This window comes from Anoplophora glabripennis, unplaced genomic scaffold (genome assembly GCF_000390285.2).
Source record: "Anoplophora glabripennis isolate ALB-LARVAE unplaced genomic scaffold, Agla_2.0 scaffold613, whole genome shotgun sequence".
In the NCBI taxonomy this organism is placed as follows: Eukaryota; Metazoa; Arthropoda; class Insecta; order Coleoptera; family Cerambycidae; genus Anoplophora; species Anoplophora glabripennis.
The window spans coordinates 236808-256479 of record NW_019416981.1 but is presented as its reverse complement, the minus strand read 5'-3'; positions in this window follow the sequence as shown (position 1 = coordinate 256479).

Genomic DNA, 19672 nt, shown 5'->3' with positions numbered 1-19672 from the left:
ATTTTATTGTATTTAATAATGTATAATAAAAACCCATATTTTTGTTAGCACCAGCAATAATTGCATAAATATGATCAAGGGTAACTGGATTACTAAATGTCTTGAGTCTTAAAATAAAACTGTCTTTTATGTTATAAAGAAATACTAATGTCTCTGCTTGTGAGAAAACGATAAAATATGGCATTTTTAANAGAACAGGAGTAATAATAAGTGATATATTTAATTCTGAATTTGTAAGACCCTTAAAATGGTCAACACTGCGGGAGAACAGGTAATGACGTCACGATACCGGCCACTCGGCGATCAAGTCGCGAGCAGTCGGAGAGATGTGTAGATATTTGCTACACTTTTATCTATATTATATACCTATATTTTTAAGTGTATAAATAGAGAGTGTATAAGATATATACATCAAGTCTTCTTGAAATGCATTTTTCACACAACATATTTATTATAAACATAGAATGTCTTGGAATATCTAAATACATTTTCGGATTTTTCTCAATGACGTAAATGGTTCGCTTTTCTACATTTTCTTTTGCGTTCCATTTTTTACAAATGTACCCAACNATTTTTTTTAGTAGTTTTCTTTAAATAACTCAGCGGGATGACTTTGTACGAAAAAATGCTTAGGACATGATTTTGTTCGTAATAAAAATAGCTACAAAATGGCGGTGGTCCGATTACGAAATTTGCAATAACAAAGCCGTGAGATTGAAAAAACGGTATAAAACGTAAATTTTTTTAAGTTGCTGTAAAAATGTCAATTATAAACAAAAAGTGATAAAACTTTCGAAAATTATAGTTCAATATATATATAAAATAACGACGCTAAAGCCGAAAATCAGGAGAGCAAAACTTTTGGTTCTATAAGGTTTTATACATCCATCGGCATCTGAAACTCGAAATTTGCCAAATTTGTTTGAAGTTTTGCTGACACTTGAAATTTGGTATATACATAGTGTAAATATGCACAAACCAAAAGCAATTTTCAAAATTCAATTATCTTCATTTTTGCAGCTTTGGTAAGGTTTTATACGTCATCCTAGTTTTATACGTCACGTTTTTTTACTTTTTGGAAAAATATATATTTATAAAATATTCCATCACGGTAGATTAACCAGCACAATTAACAATAAATAATAATTTTTATGGTTTAGATCCTAAGCTACTTAACATTTTGCGCATGTTAGCCGTAGTCGTACATTATTCAACATATCAACATAAAACAAAATCGTACGTGTGGGGTAAACCTTTAACTTTTCATTTTCGAGCGCGAGGCGCTTGTAGGTATACTATTAGAAATATGCAACAGTAAATTTAAACAATTGTTTACTTAAAATTAAAGGTTTACCCCACACGTACGTTTTTGTTTTATGTTGATATGTTGAATAATGTACGAGTATGCCTAACAGGCGCAAAATGTTAAGTAGCTTAGGATCTGAACAATGAACATATTTTTGTTTTTAAATTGTAGGTAATTGTGCTGGCTAGTCTACCGTAATGGAATATTTTATAAATATACATAAATATACGTCCAAAAATTAAAAGAACGGTGACGTATAAAACTAGAGTGACGTATAAAACCTTACCAAAACTGCAAAAATGAAGATACTTGAATTTTGCAAATTGCTTGTGGTTTCTGCGTGTTTACACAATGTGTGTACCAAATTTCAAGTGTCACCAAAGCTTCGAACAAATTTGGCAAAGTTTCGAGTTTTAGATGCCGATGAATGTATAACACCTTATAGAACAAAAAGTTTTGCTCTCCTGATTTTCGGCTCTAGCGTCATTATTGTATACAGTGCAGGAAAGTACCGATGGTCTATCAGAAGTTACGTGAAAGCGATAAAGTAAGCCATAGAAATCCATGTGATAGACAAGGATGGCTATAATGAAGGCGTCTAATAGTCAACGCCCATTTCGCCCTTCCACAAATAAGAAGTGGATCTTATTTGTGGAAGGGCGAAACGGGCGGTGACTATGAGACGCCTTCATTATAGCCATCCTTCTCTATCGCATGGATTTCTATGGCTTACTTTATCGCTCTCGCTTAACTTCAGATAGACCATCGGTACTTTCCTACCCTATATATATTGAACTATAGTTTTCGAAAGTTTTATCACTTTTTGTTTATAATTGACATTTTTACAGCAACTTAAAAAAATTGACGTTTTATACCGTTTTTTTCAATCTCACGGCTTTGTTATTGCAAATTTCGTAATCGGACCACCGCCATTTTGTAGCTATTTTTATTACGAACAAAATCATGTCCCAAGCATTTTTTCGTACAAAGTCATCCCGCTGAGTTATTTAAAGAAAACTACTAAAAAAATTTTTTTTACGAATAAATTGTTAATAACTTTTTTTCCTGATAAAATACTTTGTCAGCAAATTAGCCTGCTATTGTACTCATCATTTAAAGTAGGCCCGTGTAGTTATTTCCGGGTATCAAGGTTTGACACAGGCCGAACCTATACCACCTGGACTATAGTATTTGGAGCAACTCAGAACCACCCTCGTTTTTCTTTGGTTGCCCGTCTAGGGGGTTGTAAAATATTATTTAAATAAATTTCGAAATTTTTGTGGGCGGGAACGTTTAGATGGGGTAGACATTTTTTTTTTCGGCATAAATTTGAAAATTCTGCTCTAAATGTTTAAATAATAATATTTATAACCCCCTAGTCAGGCAACCAAAGAAAAACGAGGTTGGTTCTGAGTTGCTTATAGGTCCCTCTCGCCGACGTATTTCGAAATTTTTGTGAACGGATACGTTTAGATGGGGGTAGAAATTTTTTTTCGGCATAAATTTTAAAATCCTGCTCTAAATGTTCAAATAATAATATTTACAACCCCCTAGACGGGCAACCAAAGAAAAACGAGATTTGTTTTTAACTGCTTATAGGTCCCTCTCGCCAACGTATTTCGAATTTTTTGTGAACACGAACATTTAGATGGTGTAGAATTTTTTTTCCGGCATAAAGTTGAAAATTATGCTCTAAATGTTCAAATAATAATATTTTACAACCCTCTAGACGTGCAACCAAAGAAAAACGAAGGTGGTTTTGAGTTATGAAATAAATATTTTATCCTGAGTTACTTTTGCAGCCTGGAACTATACAATATTTGTACAATCCTCTGTTTCGACTTATTTAGACATAAAAACAATGATTAACGAAACTGCCAAGCGAACCACGCACCGTATGTATTAACACAGAATGGGATGAGAGCGAGCGCGAGCGCGAGCGGAGTGTTCTGCCAGTCGCCCGTACCGGTATTATGACGTCAGGCAATGGTTGCTCAACGTTTTTCCGCGCTCTGTTTTCATTAATTTATTTCACACGTTTCTCGTTGAAACAAAAAATTGATTTTTGGCATATTAACTAATTAAAGGGTAAACTTTTGGAATATTTGCAAAAAAAATTCTACTGAATGGGCCTATTGGCAAAAGTTGAAAAATAAAAAAGTTTACACCTTGAATCTCAGAAACGAAATAAGAACAGAGTAAAGTTGTAGCGATATCAGAGAAATAAATAAAAAACAATTGACTGTTGCGTTTCGAAAATATAAACCAAACTTTTGTTTTTTTTTAAATGGAATAGGTACGTTGTATATTTGTCGCTTTTTGGAATTTACAGTGTTATATTATGTTATATATTTCCTTTGACAGTTTGTACAATAATTGTAGTTTTATTTACTGACCGCCCACAATGGATAGTCACGATCAGTGCATATTTATGCTTTCCGCTGTTAAATTTACTAAATATATTTTTAAATATTATTATTATGAAAAAAATACTGTACTGTAAAAGGTGTTTTATAATAACATCATGGTGTTATCGACACAGGACATTTTTCGAAATAAATTTTTCTTATAAAAGTATAATTTTGTGATATTTAAAAAATAAAAACCGCAACTAGTTTAATCTAGAAGCCTGTTTATTTTCGTATTTTTAATGTTCAGCTATGTACTAAAGATCTGTGTGTTAATAAGCATATCTGTTTTTCATTTAGGTACTGTGTCTAAATTCCAATATAAATACTGTAATAAAGTAATGTGCCATACTAACCCTAACTGAGGGGGTAAGTGAATATGATTTTTTTTGAAGGGGTGTGCGGAAAAAATTGCATATCACTGCTCCAGATACTACGAGGCACATCCACGAGGTAAAAGTACTCAGACTCTGATGCTCTGTTGTTTTTGTTTTCGACAAAGTTGGCAACACTGTTTCAAGGCCACGGTGCTGGGATCAGAATGCGCGTTTATTTGTCTCAGTTAGTTGAGAACTGTTGTTGTAGTGGGATGTTGAAATGAATGACGCTAGTACGAATCTCGTCAGCTGAAAGGTGAAGAATGTAATCCGGTTTCTTCTTGCAAAGAGAAAGACGCCGTTCCAGATTTTTAACTGTTTATGGGGATGACCACCCCGCTCACAGCTCTGACCTGGCACCTACTAGTTTTAAGACGGCGGAGGCGTGATATTTTTTTGATGAAGGAATCAGAAAGCTGATCCCCCCGGCCCACGAAGTGCATTTAGGTTGAAAAATAGTGTTTGATGTACCTTTCTGGATAAGACTCGTACTAAAGATCTGTGTGTTAATAAGTACGCTCAAATTTTTCATTTACTATGTCTAAATTCAAACTTTTCGGGGTGCACGAAAAAAAAGTGTTGAATACTACTGTTCTAGATACTATTAGAGTCAGCTTGATTCAGCAATTTTTAAGCGTCGATATGACGGGGTTATGAATAATTTATAAGAATTAGTACAAAAAAATTATCTATTTATTTCCGCTTTGGTTCATTTCAATTTACGTACTAATGCATAATATTCAAATAAAATTGACGGTTGGGTCAGATATTTAATTAGAATCATGCATCTGAAGATTCCTCAAAATAGCAGATTAGCATAATTTTATACTGATTTTTTTTAAAGGGGTCAAATTTTTATTCACCATCTTTTTTTTGGCATAGCAAAACACTCAAAAAGGAAAAACTTTATAAGAAAAGCGGTAAGTAAATACTTTAACAATTGTTACTGTCGTGAATGTCAACCAAAGCAATATTTCTTGTTTTCTCCATTTTTTAAGAAATTCACCAACAGTTTTAAGTGGTTCTTACTGAAGATTATAAGGAATAATACAAGTTGGCCGAATGTTAGGAAAACATGCAAATATAGTTAAAATATCGCACAATACGCATTTAAATGTGTTTACCAATGCGGCAACCAGGTGCTTTATAAGCAGTGATCCATCCTTTGAATAACAAAATGGATTACACATAGCGCTATAGGTGTGTGTGGAATATCTGAAAGGTCAAGCGTACCTACTTTATTTACATTTAAACTATAAATAAAATAAGTAATGTCTGCGAGTGCTGTGACTATTACGTTCTTATATGTACAATAATGTACATACTCGCACAATATTTTACAATAAAATGTGTTGAACTTGATTTGGTCCTTGAGTAATATGGGACAAGAGAGTAATTGATAATAGTTACCAATACCTATCTATGTAGACATTTAGATGAACCTAAGCTGTCTACATCTGGTAGATATAACGGAAATGTGTCGTTCTCTATTATTACTTTTTTATTATTAGCTATTTTGATTAACGTACTGTAAAAATTACGGAGTTATGAGCCCCAACTTTCGAAAAAAATTATCTCTGCAATGCTTTACCCTAGAAGTACCAAATGGTATACAATAAGGGTTATAAATTGCCTATGAGTTCAAGGTCACTGAGGTGTCGCAAGATGATACTTAGTGAAGACCTTGCGTTTTGAAAACTTATGTCCTCATATTATACAGAATTCTAAAACTTTTTTTTTCGTTAAACCTTGCCGTTTTCAAAGAAACATATTTATTCGAAGTAGGGTATTCTAGCACTGTCAGTTAGAATCACCAAAAAGTCAATAGTGGGTTATGAGTTTGCCACACAAATTTGACAACCACTGATTACGTTATTCTTCAGTAATAAAATTATTCTCTTGTTGCTTCAATAATAACTTTTCATTTAATGAACAAGATAAGTGAACATAATATGTGTTGGGTTTTTGTGAACGAAGCTGCCGAAGAAGTATGGAGAGAATGGGGAAGATTTTCCAATCGTATCGTTCCACATGTTGAACGAGTGGTTCGAGAAAGAGGAACAGATTTTAGTACAAGTCCAGAACACAATTTAAGCAGACTGTTACAACATGAAGAGGTTATTTTGCGGACAATAGGCCTCTTGCAGAAAAAAATATTTTAATAGTTTTCGTATCACACTGAATACTACAAACAATGTGTAAAGGTTTTGTTATTTGTATTAATATATTTTTAAAAAGTTAACGTTGGTTATTAACGTTTTAATCGGTTGACGTCATCGGTAAGTAAATGGCAAGCGCGACATCACATACAATATAGCTTAATAAATATGGCAAATCCCTCTAAACCATACTATTACTGATGCATTGTACCGATGTGTGAAAATACATCAGTAAAAACGCCAGAAAAAAATGTATTTTAAAATAAATTTATGTAGATACCTATAAATCACATTCTCATACATGTTTGCTTTTATTCCCCTTATTTCTGCCGGAGAAAATAAAATGCTTTTCGAAAAAAACTCCGCAATCATCATGGAATGTCTGATTAGGCTTTAGCATAACCTTGTTCGGTCATGTTACAAATATTCTTGTGAATTTTTAAAAAACTAAAAACTAATGATTATTTAAAATAACAAATTTAGATTCAAAATATTATTTAGGTAGTAAATAATATTATGCTACGCGCGGAATGCTCACTTGAACTAAAAATATAAAAATTGAAATAATAAATCTTTTTAAGAAGTCCTAGGACCGACATCGTTTTCTAATGTGGAGCGGCCAGTTTACTTACCGATGACGTCGCAGCAATAGCAAATTTCAATGTACGATTTAGTCAATTTTCGAGTAGAATTTTTCACAAAAGATTTTATAATTAATAATTTTAAATAAGGCCATATTTAAATATGTGAACTAAAATAAAAAATCCGGCAGGTGCAAGAGGCCTATTGAGTATGAACCGCAAATTAGCATTATCACGCAGAGGAATTGCCAGTAACTATAATTATTACCATTATTACCATTATTACCATTATTGGCATATCAACCTTTATGCAATAATTCTTCGACAAACATCAGTTTAAAATAAATTATATTATTTATTAAGCATTCAATTAGTCTAGTAATTTTATATGGCGAATGTGATTTGGCAGTTGACGAATAAACATGCTCATATTTTTATGGTGACTACAATTTCAGTTCTTAGTTTATCAAAAATATTTTTATTTGCAATTTTTTCTTTTTTTGTAATTTTTATGTATTTATAATCTCTTTTTTCGTAATTAATTATTGCCAAGGTATTTTTGGTACAAATCTAATTTATTTATCATAAACAATCGATTTATTTGATAATAAAAATGAAATAATACTTTTTTGAGTTCAGTTAATAATAACAATTTAATCACAAAACAATTATTACATAATCTAAATACATTTGGTCAAACGGTCCTTTGATCACCTTATGCTGTTCTTCATAGTTCCTTAACAAATAAAATAAAAAATAAGTACTACAAGATAATCATCATTTACAAGTAATAAACTAACTGAGTTCTTTTATGAACTTAGTAAGTTGACACCACGATGGCTCAAGGATATCCAAAATCCTGTGGCAACGCATTAACCGCCTTACTATTGTCATTAATGGGAGAATATAATCCAACATTAGTGCGAGATTGATCTAAAAATAGAGAAATTCATTTGACCTGGTAGTGTAGTTTGGCACTCTTATATACTTAATAATGATAATATTTCACTACAATTTATTCTGTTATGAAAAAGTTTATGAGCAAATTTTAAATAAGAACCGTGTCTCCTACATTTAAAAGCTGTTTTTCATTGACAATTTATTCATCAATAAATTGACGAAGTTCTTCATCAATTAATTCACGAATTTATCGGTAAACAGTGTGGTTTTACACTGCTACAGACTTTGTCAAGTTTTTTGACGTATGAATCAGTTTTACCAATGAATCAAAGAAGCAAATAAATTTCAAAAATGTCACCTTTCCACTCATAATTATTGTAGTGATACAACAGCTGTACCGTTCTGACACATATTATATAAATATTAATTTTTGTAAATAACAAATCAGTAAAAACAATGCAAAACTGGCACGACGCCACACAATTATTTACATATTCCAATAAAATAACCTCATTACTGATCTGAGGCTGGAAATCTGTTGGGTTGGTAAGTACCAACTTCACGAAGAAAATGACGAAAATTAGAACATGCTCTACAATTGCATATTTTCTTTTGAATACGCTCTAAACGGTCTACATGATTGGCAAAATGTGGGTTCCAAATAATACAACAATATTCCAAAGTTGAACGCACCAGAGAGTTATATAAAAGAAAAATAGAAGTGACATTAGTGAAGTCACGAGTTTGTCGTTTAATGAAACCACTCATTCTAAAACATTTGCTCAATAAATCTTCAATATGAGAAGTGAATTTCAATTCATAATCAAATGTTACTTCCAAATCCTTCACTGTCATTCAAGTTTAATATTATCAATAAAATAATTCCACAACCAAATATGTTGTACGGGTAAAAGAAATTACTTTACATTTATTATGGTTTAACTCCATATCTTGGGATTCGCAAACATTAAATATCTACATGATTTCAAGTTATGAGACAGGTCATTTATAAAAAGAAGAAACAATATTGGTCCCAGATGGATCAGATGTTACAATTATTTCGCGTGAAGTAAACACTTTAACTTTAACCATTTGAGTTCTATTTACTAAGTATTACTTCATTCACAATAACAAGTTCCCGATTAACCCATAAGATTCTAATATACTTGGTATTAATTTGTGGTTAACTCTGTCAAACGCTTTACGAAAATCAGTATATATTTTATCAACCTGGTACCCATCTTCAATAATCTTCACAATATAGTTACTGAAAATCAGTAAGTTTGTTTCTGTACTCCGACCGGGGTAAAAACCATGTTCATAAGGAGAAATTAAGCTATTGAAATTTAAACGAAGAACTTCTGCAACAATGGATATAAAAAATTTTCTCGCTACACTAAGACAGCAAATTGGTCTATTGTTATGTTTTATTAAATTGGAAATTTTATATCGATTCTTTTCTCGGCAACCGAAACACAAAATTGTCGAATAAACACAAATTTTAGATTGAATATATTTGAAATAGACACAAACATTACTGTAATGAATTTAAATGAAAGATATTTATCAATAGTATAAGTTAAAATGTTGTAATTAATAAATTTTCATAATAAAACGTCTCGACAGTCAAAATTATGACAAAAAGTGAATTTGCATATTCATAAAACTATTTAAATGCACTCATGTAGTACAATTATGTTATAAAGAACAGTAAAGAACCATATTACAATATTAAATGTCAATTATAAGTTCTGGCATGAGCACATTTAATAATATAGCGAAATTTTGACAAGTCATCGACGGATGACGAAGGTTTTTTTCACATGTAATACTGATTCATGCAATAAAACTGGTATGTAACAAAGCATAGTATACCTGTAACCAGAATGTATGTGTGGAATTAAACCTACGCATCTGTGAAAACTTTTATGTATCATATAAATGTTAAAGTGTATTAGGACTGCAAAATCATATGTGCAGAATGTAAAAGACCCTCATAACTTCATAAACTGTGTTTAAACTCCAACCAAAGTTCAAATTTTCTTTCGTTTACATCTGAAAAATGAGTAAAGATTTTATGAAAGGTGTTAAAAAGGTGGTACTAAAGACAGTGAAAGGACAGACATGCTGAGAATTAATCTGTTTATCAAAATTTAGTATAAATTTGTAAATATAAGTAAAATTTTGGCATAACTTTTAACTTAACTTAGAAACGTGCAATTGGTGTCAAAAGATGCAAAAAAATGCAAGGAAGCTGAAAATGTAAATTTCATGCATCATAAATCAGTCCAAAAGTCAGTATTTGCATAAATAAAATTTCAAAAATGTTGGTTATTGTTGCCATAGTGATTTTCACTTGTTTTTCACGTTTATTAAAAGTAATCTCGGGCTCGAGGTAGCCAGTCTTCCATATTTACCTGTAGCAGTAACATCGCTAGTTTGCTCCTAGAAAAAACAATTGCTATCAATTAAAATCAACAAGTTAGTGAAAACAGTATACTTATAAAGCCATCTTGGTGGTGAATTGTCGTCTACAGCTCTCATAAGTCCGAAAGTCACATTAGTAGAAGTGACAAAAGTTCGAAAAGTCATTCAGCAACGTCAACATAAGTTATTTTAAAACAACAAATTGAAACTAGGTTAACGAGCATAAATAAAAAGTGTTTAGTGAAATCTATAAAAAAAATAGTGCAGTGCAGTTTCATCTGGAGGAATTTTTGTAAAAGAAACCTACAAGGAATATTCGGCAATCTCCGTGGCGAGACGTCATTTCAACGAGGAACGTCAGAACAGCGCAACTACGTGAAGGAGAATTTACAGTGCAGCGAGGTTACATGCAAATTAAATAACAAACAACAAATCTACGTTCATAAGTGTCGACAATTAGCTAAACAAATTTGCAAATTTTAAAACTAAAGCGTTATATGAATTTCACTGCATTTATGTGTAATTAATGCACAATTCCATTGTTAATCAACTGAACTACTTACAGTATAAAAAAATCATTATGCACTGTAACGGTAAAATTTAGGGGGGAAAATTTCTTGTTTAAATAATCTAGTATAAAAAGTAACATTTGTGAATTGTAAACAAACCCATGACCAGAAAAATCTTGTAATATATCGATGTTTTGTAACTTAAACATATCTTTCATTTAGAGAAATTAGAGTTACAAATCAACATATAAAAAATGTTAATCAAAATAAAAATAAAATAAAAAAAAGGAACTCACGCTGAGAGAGTCTCATAACAATATCAATAACAACAACATATAAAAAAATAAAGGCGTCCACAACAACATAATAATCTAATTACATACCTACATCAGATTTATTACCTGATTTGTACAGTGGGAAAAATATAACTTGATTTCCATGCATCTGGAAAATAACCCAAATTAATAGAAATCTGAAAAAGTAATGATAATGGCCAAGCCAAAGATGGACTACAAAGTTTTAAAAAATAATGTCAACAGAAGGCCGTATGATGTTTTATTAAAAAAAATCAATTAGGCGATACGGATTTGGCTATTTTACCCTAAGAATGCACCATTTTTGGTATTTCTTATTGATAATTAAAATAATCTTTGCAGAATCAACCATTCAATAACTACCCTTTTAAATTTATTGTTGTTTGTAATGTTAAAATTTTTATTCTGTTCCGTCACGTCGCCTTTAGTTCATCAGCAATCAATTTATTCAGCGATTCCGACCTAACATCTGTAAATTTGTAGCATATAACTGGATTAAAGTAAAAAATTCGTGAGAAATAAGCGACTGTGCAAAGTCTAGGGAAAAGCTAATGTCTGTTGGTAGCAGGGACACAAAGTAAGTACTTCTACGAATTGTTTTTATGTCGTAGAAGCAAAAAGTACATTTTCTTAAGATCTTCACCTGCTTTAAAAGGATTAGAAGCATCCTTAGAAAATTGCGACCTATAACTTTCTACCCACTGTTTTGTTAATTAGCAAAATATAGTAAAAGTTATTTGCAGATATTTGTATCTAATTACATACAATACTTCGTGGAAAAAAAAAACTTAGGAAAGGATTGTTCTCAGTGGCAACTACATACGTATTTGATACTTTTTAACAAATTATATAAGAAAGTGCCTTTTATCGACAGAGAAAATTTACTTGTAAAATTTTACAAATATAGGGGACCATTGTACTCTTACTATTGTGTACAATTTTTGACGAATCATTTACAAAAAAATTTAAAACTGGTCAAATAGATATGAAATATTGAACGTTCATAACAATACAAGGTGTTTCTGAAATAAGTGCGTTCCTTGAAAAGGGTGAGAAAGGGCACGAAATTGGGCAACTTTTATTAAGCCACTTGTGGTCTAAATGCTTCTGTTTTCGAGAAATTTTAATTAAGAAAATTAACCGTAAATGTAAACCGACCCTGTGCATCTTGTGCACGTGCACGGCCAAAATGCTTTGGACTCGCTACTCGCTACATGAGCGCTTCTCTAATTGGCTGATCTTCCACGTGACTGCTGTTAATGTACGGAGAATGTCAGTACAATTTAAAGGAGACTTGTCGTTTGTATGCGGTCCATTACCGTAACAGGCGACAACCTAACAGCAGAATAGTGCAAAAGGCAGTTCAAAAGTTACGTGACACCGGGAATCTCCACCTGACATATGAAGCTCGTGGACGGGAAAGGGGCGGCTTTAAGTTTGTTTAAACTTCACGTGAAAAAATTTAGTAGTGCTTTAGATCATCAGTTGCTTCATAAAATGTGTACCTTCTATCACCTTCTTCAAGAAATGCACTTGTTTCAGAAACACCCTGTATAGCGGGTTATGTGTAATCATTATGCCGGATATTTTGATTGTCAGTGCGCCATTCATAATGCCTACTAGCACAAAACGTTTGGTATCCATTAGCAGAGAGCAATCTATTAATATACTATGAAGGTATGACTAGTGTCGCGAAATAAACGTTCTAACAATGATTTTGTGGGAAATAACTACTCTGCTGTATACAACCCCGCCCAGCATTGAATTTAACCCCCATTATCTAGTAAATAGCTGAGATTGTTCGTCAGCAAAAATAACTAAATACTTAAATTTGAATGATGCCGCATTGCTAGTGCCACTTCAGTGACAAACACCCGAGCGGATGTAGACAGATGCTGAAAGGTATGTAGAGGAAGTCCTAGAACGCAAAATATAATCATACAAAAAAATTTTGCCGTACCACATACAACGCTTTGAACACGGATTTATGTTACTGCTGGCCTTCTTATTTAACGTCAAATTCGATTTAGATTCTAGTAACTATTATACTTAATATAAATAAATAAATATTCTCACGAATTTCTCAAAAAAATAGTGTTCCAGATATTACACTTAACAGTTGTTCGAATTGTACTTTTAATTTGCATTTCAATAAATTCTAAATTACATGTTTAACCTAACAACAGAATAGATTCACTGATTTGGCTGACTTCCTTCGCGGCACTCAATCTTATATTATGCCACCTTATGTTCAAAATTCTTTTTTGTTCACCTTTTGCAATTTATTTTTAATTTTTTTACTTACCTGATACTCTTTCCACGGAATGTGCTTATATCTGAAATGTAATATTACTTAACAGGAAGTTATCAAGTGCATCTAGAAATAAATAATTTGGGACAATATAGTTATGCGTATCTAATTAAAATGAATAAGTATCTATTACACTGTAAGTAGCAAAAAGTGTATGAATGCATTCAATTGTTTAATACAATAGTAGAATTTATTGCTTAATATTATTTATATCACCGTGTCAAAATGAAAACAAAGAACCACAATGAAATTCATTTTAATATGACCATTAACCATTATAATAATAAAATCAAACTCATTCTTTCATTTTATATTTATAATTGAATTATGTGATTATTTTTTATTGTAACTGGCTTACTCAATTCTTCCTACAACATACGATGCAAATAAACTGGGCTAGATATTTTTCTTTATTACATATTAAAGTTCGTATTGTTTTTTTTTTTCATCCACTTAGTTATGGCATTTTTCGTTTGAATTGGGTAACTATCGAAGATATATTAAAATGACATCTGAACACGAAAAGAGAATTTTGTAAATTTACACTTGTATTTCTACAAACTTTGAGGTTGTCAATGAAAATCAGAACCGACAAAATATTGTTTGGAGCATGTTTGATGTTCTTTTTTTTATAAAATTTGTAATGTCGATAAAAACGAAAAAGAGGCCACAACTATGACTCATCATAGAAATCAGAGAAAGGAGTTAAACATATTTAAATTTTCCACAAAAAAAGTGTTTTATAAATATTTATTTGAGTTTGAAAAGTCTACTTCTTTTTAGATTCCTTTTAAGATAACTTAATCCTATCAAATATTCAACTTGAATAGAATACTTTCTTATGATTACTGTGACATAGGTTTTTAGTTATATCTAATCTCTAAGAGAGAGAGGTTGCTATAAGAAAAAAGGGGCATTCATTTTCTTTATTAATTCTTAATTAAGTTCTATTGATCACCCAATTGTGTCAGTTGAAAACTAAACTATTCTGTATAAACTAATTTCCATTAGTCTAGCCTTTGTGTTTTACAATATATTTAAACTTTCTTGTCAGAACATTAACATTAGCAGATTTATGAGTTTTGTTTTTATTCAAGCTATTAATCCTTTTCACGTGAGTAGTTGTGGACTTTCAGATTATTACTACGTTATTTGTCTTCTCTCGCGTAAATTCCTAGTGCACATGAAACTTGCCTGAGTTCGTGTGTAAGTTTTCTATGCAAACCAAACAAACAGAAAGTTTTTAGAGCTACACATATCTATAACATAGAACTGCAAATATACGTATGCCCTTTTCGATTCAGTTGTGCTGAAAATACGCCTGGTGAATATCATTGGTATCATATATCGCAAAACGAGTGCTTCAGCTAGCTGCGATTTGTTATCATGCAATGACAGTTGCCGAACGAACAAAACCATGGGTATTAAACAGAGTTTTGTTAGTTCTGTTTGATAAGACAATAAAAAAATTATCTCTAACGTCTTTTTTAAACTTAAACGATTTCTTTGAAAAAAGTCGCCACAGTTATTATGAGAGCTATCCAGATTTTCGATGAAATCAAATAGGACTGTAAATACTTGTATGTATCTGTAAAAGTAACTGCTACCAGCTTTATCACGCTTTCGCTGTTATCATAATACACATACCTACAGGGCACTTTCTTAGTTCATAGAAGGTTGTTCCTTAAATAATTTTAGATCAAAACAATTAGTAATAAACCAAAGTTTTATCTTAGACCATCCTATATTTTCTGTGGCTATTTTGGTCATACATGAAGAAATCTTTATCCAGTGGACAAAAAAAGTTCAGTTCGAAGCAAATAACATCGCAACAAGGTTTTCAGTTTCATACAAGTGTCGTTACTACATTTGATTTACAAATGAATTTTTGAGGTTAGGATTAAATCATAACTTGTTTTAACTAATGACATTATGGAAAGCAACTACTCTGTTCCATCCAGCATTGAATAACACCCGAAATATCTAGTAAATATCTAAGATTACTCATTAGTAGAAACACCAGCCACATACCGTTTCGAACTTATTAGGCCTCGTCATTACTCTGTAGGTAAAACAACCGACAAATGATCTGTCTTTGGAAGTCTATTTACCAACATGTTTTGAGTGTGGGTGAAATATAACCTTAATTGTTTTTACGACTCAGTACCTACAGATTAGTAGGTCGCTCTCTGCCAGTAGGTACAAAGCAATGTGCCCGTAGGCATTAACTGTAGCTGCAATCTGTCTTTGGAAGTCTATTTACCAACATGTTTTGAGTGTGGGTGAAATATAACCTTAATTGTTTTTACGACTCAGTACCTACAGAATAGTAGGTCGCTCTCTGCCAGTAGGTACAAAGCAATGTGCCCGTAGGCATTAACTATAGCTGTAACTGTTAATTACATATAAATTTGTAAATCTATCTCACCCATACACTAAAACATAACATGGCTGGTCAAATCCATATTCTGCGTTACAAAATACATAGCGGTAGGGTGTTACATATGCCTTTTCAGTTCAATTACTAGTCCATTACTGTGTTCCAAATTTCAAAATGTGCGATTTTAGCGGTTTTTGGCTTCAGATTCGTATTCAGCGAGTCAAATATACAGTGCGTCCCAGAAGTAACGCAAAAAATTCGTATTTTGTGTTGCGTTTTCACAAAAACGCTAACACATGTCATTTGGTATATAGGAATTGTCGTTTTGTCACGTTGCTTAGACTTTTTTGCGCTATGTTTGCGCTATGACGTCATCGCCATTTTTTTTAAATAGCACTAAGTACCTAATTATTTAAGCATAAGGGAAGTGCCTCGTTTGGCCTACTTTACTTTGAGAGGTGCGAAAAATCACATAAATAATAATGTTCCAGCAGATATTTGGTTTCAACTGGGTGGGGCCCCTTCTCATTTCGGGGTTGCTGTAAGGAATTACTTGCATTAAATTTTATCAAACAGGTCGATAGGTTGATGAGGACCCATTGAGTGGCCACCATGTTCACCAGATTTAGCTCCCTTAGATTATTTCTTGTGGGGCTATTCAAAAAGCAGACGTTGACCGGACACCATCGAGGCCTTAAAAGTGCGCATAAGAGAAAAAATTAATCAGATACCACCAGAGGCAATTCAAATACCATGGATAAATTCGAACATCGACTCTCCCATTGTCTAACTGTTAACGAGGGTCACTTTGAACATCTTCTTTAAGTCACATAAAATTGTTTAATTAAAAATCCATAAGTTATTGTTTTTGAGAAAGTCTCGCATTCTTTACATTAAATTAAGTAATACATTTGACTGTTTTTTTCGCACCTGTCAAAGTAAAGTAGGCTAAACCCTACATCGACGCATTTCCCTTTTTATGCTTAAAAAATTAGGAGGTGCTATCTAAAAAAAAATGTCGATGACGTCATAAGTTTATGAAACATAGCGCAAAAAAAGTTTAAGCAACGTGACAAAATGACAATTCCTATATACTAATTGACGTGTGTTAGCGTTTTTGTGAAAACGCAACATAAAATAAAATACGCATTTTTTGCGTTACTTCTGGGACGCACTGTATATGGAAATGGTGTCTAACCTCCGGGGCTATGTTATTAGTCTTGACTAGTTAACTGAAATTGTGTTTTGAGGATCCTAGAATCGTTTTCGGAAAACTGCTACTCTTCTTTGTTTACTTTGACGTAGTAATCATTTCTTAACATCTGCTTAACTTTTCACAATTTCTTTGGTGTCGCGTCATCTAATTTTAGATCGTCCAATAATTTCATCTTCTAGTATTGACCTCTTTGCCCATCTAGAAAAAATAAAACACCGTTCACTTCAATTTTGTACATTCGAAACGGTATTTGTTTCTGGTAATTCATTACTTTCCACTCTCTTATTGGGTTTAGTTTCATTGAATAACTTCATTGCAACATATATCTCATATTTTATAATACATCTGATACATAATTTTGAATACTAAATTTCAGTTAAACAAAAAAGTTTAGTTTATTAGGGGATGCTTTTTGATTTTCAAATTGCAGCCGCTATTCCATATCTTTCTGGAAACTTTGAGAGGCTGTACCTTCTAAGGAGTGAACATATTACTAAGGTCATTTTTATGTAAAACAAGTTTCAAAAATTATTTTAAAACACGAAAAGATCATTAAACAACACTCACGGCTGCATATGAGTATAGGGTGTACTATATAGACTACGCGGTATCTGTTTTGCTTTGGGTGAATCGTATATCCACGGAGATTTTTGGCTTCTTGGCTTTCAAATATCAGTAGAAATGAACATTTTTCTATGCGCATAAAAAAAAAAAACGTGGGCTTAAATATTGGCAGCACAATATGTTAAAAAAATTCGAAAAATGTATTTTTCTTCCTATTTAATTATGTATCCTTTCAAGAGTTGATTTTAGGCGAAAATGGAAGAGGAAAAAAATGTTTGTAATTAAATTTTACAAAATATGACTACCAATTGAATGAATCATTATTGTAAAAATCGAAAAAATCGCCAAAAATGGGGTTAAAAAAAATACTTTTTAGGGAATTTTTTTGGGGTCTTTAAGTTGGGTATAGGACCTTCATACTTGGCTCAAGAAAAGTTCATGTTATGTAGAATCATCACACCAAATTTCATTAAAATCGGTTCGATAGATTTTGCATAATAATTTTGCAATCCAGATTTTGAAAAAAAATTTCAAATTTTCAAAATTTTGCACAGCGAAAACCAAGGCCCTTAGATACTTGAAAATTTAATCACATATAGAAGGGCTCTCAAGCTTTCAAACGTTTTTTGAAAGATTCGAATCGGTACATTAGGAGAGCTCTGGCTCTTGTTTAAACATTGGTCGAATTTTTGTACTTATAACAATTAGAATAACTTTGTGAATATTCAATCAAATCAAATTTTTTAAAGCAGGTTTTAAAAGTTATTGAAAAGATGCTTCTTAAAAAAAACAGATCGATTGGTCAATTAGTTACGTAGCCGATCAAAGTTAACCGTCATTTACACTAAATGTACAGGGACATCCATTCGAAAAATACCTTTGGTATTCCGAGTACTTACCAGGTCTAAGTTTGCAATACTTTTCTTCATTGGCAATCTACTTTAAAACGCGTGTAAATTTATTTATGCAAGCGAGAAATTCAAGAAAATCGTACGGGCGGTGGTGGCAGAGAGCGCGGCCGCTTCGGCCTGCTCGAAATTGAATCGGCGAGTTCAAAACCGCGACGCGCCTAAAAATTTTTAATATCAGCTTCTAGATAGAGGTCCGATTTTGATGATATTTTTTAAATCGATGTCTCGCGATTTAAAAAAACTATTAGAGTATTTCAAATCCCTATCGTTAATAATAATTATTGGTCTTTCAACAGTCCGATAATTATTTATCTTTAAACTTACTTTAATTATCAACTTTATTTTTTTATTATATCAAAGATAAGTGCATAAACTTATATACTGTTTATCAAAGATCAAAAACAAATTTATTTAAATATTCTAAAACTCTTTAAACAACAATTATTTTCAAAATATGTCGAAAATTAGTAATTAATTAATTAATTATTAATTTAATCATCGTTCCTTTTGTGATTAAACTATAATTTAAATATTATTTACTGTTTAAAATATAAGCAAATGAGAAATTCACTCATTATATTACAAAAGTACAAAACTATAGTACAAAAATTCGACTAATGTTTAAACAAGCGCCCGAGCTCTCCTATTTGACGGATTTGAATTTTTCAAAAAACGTTTGAAAGCTTGAGAGCCCTTCTATATGTGATTAAATTTTCAAGTATCTTAAGGGCCTTGGTTTTTGCTGTGCAAAATTTTGAAAATTTGCAATTTTTTTTCAAAATCTGGATTACAAAATTATTATGCAAAATCTATCGGACCGATTTTGATGATATTTGGTGTGATGATTCTACATAATATGAAGTTTTCTTGAACCAAGTATGAAGATCCTATACCTAATTTAAAAACCTCAAAAAAAATCCCTAAAATGTATTGTTTTTTAACCCCATTTTTGACGATTTTTTCGATTTTTACAATAATATTCATGATTCATTCGATTTGTAACTAGTCATATTTTGTAAAATTTAATTACAAACATTTTTTTTCATTTCCATTTTCTCCTAAAATCAACTCTTGAAAAGATACATAATTAAATAAGAAAAAAATATGGCATTTTACGAATTTTTTAAACATATTGTGCCGCCAAAGTTAAGCCCACGTTTTTTTTATGTGCATTAAAAAATTTTCATTTCTAGTGATATTTGAAAGCCAAAAAGCCAAAAATCTCCGTGGATATACGATTCACCCAAATATGGACTCTTTGAAACAGATACCGTCTGGACTAATATGAGTAGTTAAACCCCGAAATTGC